This window comes from Schistocerca piceifrons, unplaced genomic scaffold (genome assembly GCF_021461385.2).
Source record: "Schistocerca piceifrons isolate TAMUIC-IGC-003096 unplaced genomic scaffold, iqSchPice1.1 HiC_scaffold_298, whole genome shotgun sequence".
NCBI classification, from domain to species: domain Eukaryota; kingdom Metazoa; phylum Arthropoda; class Insecta; order Orthoptera; family Acrididae; genus Schistocerca; species Schistocerca piceifrons.
Window position 1 is genome coordinate 27501 of NW_025728513.1, and position 5000 is coordinate 32500.

General features: G+C 54.5%; 1 non-coding gene across 1 annotated transcript in view; it reads left to right on the plus strand.

Annotated features, from left to right (window-relative positions):
• Nucleotides 1-4976: 4976 nt before the first annotated feature.
• Nucleotides 4977-5000, plus strand: part of LOC124744547 — a 1909-nt gene continuing 1885 nt past the window's right edge. The window contains exon 1 of the ribosomal RNA XR_007010819.1: nt 4977-5000. This exon is cut by the window's right edge and continues 1885 nt beyond it. This is a non-coding gene — a ribosomal RNA (small subunit ribosomal RNA).

Here is a 5000-nt window from a genome sequence, read left to right on the forward strand (position 1 = left end):
AGCACACTGCCACCTACAGGGATCCGACGGAACTACGCCACCCATGCCGGCAAAACAGTATCGCCATCTATGAAAATAGGGCGAAAGCACATGCAATACCGCCATCTATGCGCATCTGACAACACTACGTCCGCACCACAAAACATACCGCCATCTGTAGGTCTCCCGCAACATGACCTCCTGCAACGACGCCACCGCCATCTATGAGACGCCAAGCCGACTAAGACAGCGATGGCGCCACAGTGCCCGCCTTTCGACGCCACCCACAAAGCCTGCAGCCTCTGTCGACCATAGCACCCATTCTCCAGTGGCTCTGCCGCACGAAGCCGTGGACCGGCAATGACTCCACCCGCACCCGTTCGTGGACCACCCCAACCGCCAAACGCGCACCTCCAGCGGATGAACGGCGGACGTTTCCCGCACTCGTAAAGTGCAATCCACCCCTATAACTTGCGTTTCATGAAGAGTTATTTCCAATATGCGACATTCCCGCTGTCCCTATACATGAGCCGCGACCTGTACCACTTACGAGCGAGAGACGCGATCGCGTTGCTCACTGTACGGCGTCCGATACCGAGCCATCAGCATGTCGGTCCCCATGCGCGTTGCACTCGCACTCGCACTCGCAAAAACGTGGGGCAAATATATTACGCGGAAGAGTTATAACAGACCGAGCCCCACTGCATGGGGGGAGTCTTTGTCACTAATGTACACAGATAGAACATTGTGGACTGGAACCAGATTACCCGTACACACGGCGCTGATTAGTAATCAATGCAGAGCCATCAAACTACAGAAAATATATACAACTGTCCGTATACATGCTGAAAGAGTCTGCCCACAATGGGAACCACACGTCAGCCAGACACTCTGATCACGCACCACTCTCTGCTTCTAACAGGCGCACATACAATATGTAAGCACCAGCATGGAACAACATCCAGTGCATCCTCTCCGCCACATTACACAATCCACACTATCACAACCAGACCAGGAGGTCCATGCGGAAAATAGAATATCCCACCCTTTCGACATCCACCATTGCGCAGATAAGGCACCAACACCCACACATGTCCTATACAACGGTGCACCCAACATCACAATAGTACCTCCTGTCACAGCGCACAAACAATGACATGAGTCAAAGACACAGGTCTGACACAAGCATAGAATTGGAGCGCCGCCTCTAATAAGCCAAAGGTGCATCCTGACGTGACAAATCTCATCATGTCACAAGCATTCACTTACTATAATCACTATCAACGAACCTGCCGCCCCGCCCCCCCCCCCCCCCACACCTTTCCTTACAACAACGTGTAACCTAACCTAACCCATGTTGTACCTTAACCTAACCCATGTTGTACCTTAACCTAACCCATGTTGTGCCTTAACCTAACCCATGTTGTGCCTTAACCTAACCCATGTTGTCCCCTAACCTAACCCAAGTTGTCCCCTAACCTAACCCATGTTGTCCCTTAACCTAACCCATGTTGTGCCTTAACCTAACCCATGTTGTGCCTTAACCTAACCCATGTTGTCCCCTAACCTAACCCATGTTGTCCCCTAACCTAACCCATGTTGTGCCTTAACCTAACCCATGTTGTCCCCTAACCTAACCCATGTTGTGCCTTAACCTAACCCATGTTGTCCCCTAACCTAACCCATGTTGTCCCCTAACCTAACCCATGTTGTCCCCTAACCTAACCCATGTTGTGCCTTAACCTAACCCATGTTGTGCCTTAACCTAACCCATGTTGTCCCCTAACCTAACCCAAGTTGTCCCCTAACCTAACCCATGTTGTCCCCTAACCTAACCCATGTTGTGCCTTAACCTAACCCATGTTGTGCCTTAACCTAACCCATGTTGTGCCTTAACCTAACCCATGTTGTCCCCTAACCTAACCCATGTTGTCCCCTAACCTAACCCATGTTGTGCCTTAACCTAACCCATGTTGTCCCCTAACCTAACCCATGTTGTGCCTTAACCTAACCCATGTTGTCCCCTAACCTAACCCATGTTGTCCCCTAACCTAACCCATGTTGTCCCCTAACCTAACCCATGTTGTGCCTTAACCTAACCCATGTTGTGCCTTAACCTAACCCATGTTGTCCCCTAACCTAACCCATGTTGTCCCCTAACCTAACCCATGTTGTCCCCTAACCTAACCCATGTTGTCCCCTAACCTAACCCATGTTGTCCCCTAACCTAACCCATGTTGTCCCCTAACCTAACCCATGTTGTCCCCTAACCTAACCCATGTTGTCCCCTAACCTAACCCATGTTGTCCCCTAACCTAACCCATGTTGTCCCCTAACCTAACCCATGTTGTGCCCTAACCTAACCCATGTTGTGCCCTAACCTAACCCATGTTGTGCCCTAACCTAACCCATGTTGTGCCTTAACCTAACCCATGTTGTCCCCTAACCTAACCCATGTTGTCCCCTAACCTAACCCATGTTGTCCCCTAACCTAACCCATGTTGTCCCCTAACCTAACCCATGTTGTGCCTTAACCTAACCCATGTTGTCCCCTAACCTAACCCATGTTGTCCCCTAACCTAACCCATGTTGTCCCCTAACCTAACCCATGTTGTCCCCTAACCTAACCCATGTTGTCCCCTAACCTAACCCATGTTGTCCCCTAACCTAACCCATGTTGTCCCCTAACCTAACCCATGTTGTCCCCTAACCTAACCCATGTTGTGCCCTAACCTAACCCATGTTGTCCCCTAACCTAACCCATGTTGTGCCTTAACCTAACCCATGTTGTGCCTTAACCTAACCCATGTTGTCCCCTAACCTAACCCATGTTGTCCCCTAACCTAACCCATGTTGTGCCTTAACCTAACCCATGTTGTGCCGTAACCTAACCCATGTTGTGCCTTAACCTAACCCATGTTGTGCCTTAACCTAACCCATGTTGTGCCTTAACCTAACCCATGTTGTGCCTTAACCTAACCCATGTTGTGCCTTAACCTAACCCACGTTGTCCCCTAACGTAACCCACGTTGTCCCCTAACGTAACCCACGTTGTCCCCTAACGTAACCCACGTTGTCCCCTAACGTAACCCACGTTGTCCCCTAACGTAACCCACGTTGTCCCCTAACGTAACCCACGTTGTCCCCTAACGTAACCCACGTTGTCGCCTATCGTAACCCACGTTGTCGCCTAAACCTGCTCTGTAATTGTTATACGACTCGTTCAATTAGTGTAGTGTTGCCCACCCGCAACCCTCGCAATATAGTTCGCTACTCGCACTGCCCGCTCCCCTGTGTATCGCTTCATGTTAAACACCTTGCAAGTCTTGCTGACTTTCCACATGCTCCTGCTGTACACTGTAATGTGGATGGCAGCAGGGCGTACATGCCGCCCCCCCCCCCCCCCACCTCTCCCCACGTCCCCACCTTGCCCCCTGCCTTCGCAAGGTGGTTGGTGACAAGTTTGCATGTTCAATGCCCTTCGCATGCGACGTACGCAGGCTACGTTGTGGTGCGGCCTGTGTCAACTGTCCGCTGATGTCGTACGCGTGAACCACAATCTGTACTGCACATTCGTCCTTATGTACTGAATGATACATCGTGGCACATGTGTGACCGTACAACGACTGCGCCCAAAAACGGCGGACCATACAGTGCAAATATTGTGCACGCAGCTACGTGTCGTCTCCCTATGAGAGCTGGATTGCAGTGTGGTACGCCATAGAGACGTGTGGGAGGAACGGACGCCGTGGATGGCGATCAGCATGAGCTGTCTGTTGATGTATTCGGACCTAGTCGTCTCTCCTCACACACCGTGATGGCATGGTGCAGCGCGTTCCATATCTGCGACATGCTACAGAAGCCGGTTGACAGTCGTTCGAGCAATGGACATCGCATACGTACGGGGGCCACCTTCCACGTATTGTCTAGGCGTGCACATTTTGTTGCGTGTATGTGGGCAGACGTAGTGTGGCGTGACACCTGACACAGGCATGCAATAATGGTTGAAGTTGCAAATGGCGATGGACGCCTACGTTTTCTGGTGAAGTTACGCAAATGAAGAAATGGTAACCCGTTGTGGTGCGGTTGTTCTCGCTAGGGGTGAATCGGTGATGGCGACGATAGGTTGAGGTACTAACCGGTTGTTCCAGCGATACCCACCATGCCGACGAAACTGAACGGCATCTGGGTGTGAAGCGATACGCGGCGGTGGCTGGGTGGGACCGTCCCCGGCCGGTGAGGGGGCGCCTCCCGGCGTGCTGGCCGCGCGGTGCGTGGGCGCACGCGCTACAGCCGGCTGGTGGGGGCGGCCAGTGGCAGGCGCGCCGGCCGACGGACGCGGCAGGCGTCGCAGCTGCGCGCCGGCGCACCCTGCGCGCGGCGCCGTGCGGCCAAAGTAGGTCCTCGCGGGCCCGGTGCGAAGCGCGGTGGACATCTGCAGTGTGCTGGTCCGATTGAGGACTGTGTGCGTTGAGGATGCGCCGCCGCCCGGCGCTCGGCGCCGCGACGCCGTCTGCTGCTCGGTCGCCCCAGCGGTTCTCGCTGGTGGTTTGTATCGCAGCTGTGCGGATGTGTTGGCGTGTGCGCTGTGCTGGGAGAGTTCGCTTCGGCACCCAAGTGGGGCTTTTGTCCTTCTGTGGCGCTGGCGTTGGAGCTGCCGGTCACCGTAGGTGGCGCGTGTTGTCTCCCGCCGGCAATGCCACGACAGCACGCTCCCGGGCCTCTGTCGGCAGCGGCAAGCTCAGTTGGGAGCACGGGTGGTCGCACCGAAAGCGTCTACTCGCCTAACTCCGGGCGATTGCGCCTCTCTCGAACCCGACCAAGTACTTGGGACGGCGCTGCGCGCCGCCGGGACCTGAGAGGGTTTCGAGGTGTATTGTGCAGGGGAGCTCAGCCTCCTCCTGTTTGCAGAATGATTGAGCGGACGCTTGCGTGTTCGCGCGGGCCCCCGGGACACACTCCCGGGCGGCCGGCTGCTCAGCTCTAGTTGACGCAGCTCCCTGGTTGATCCTGCCAGTAGT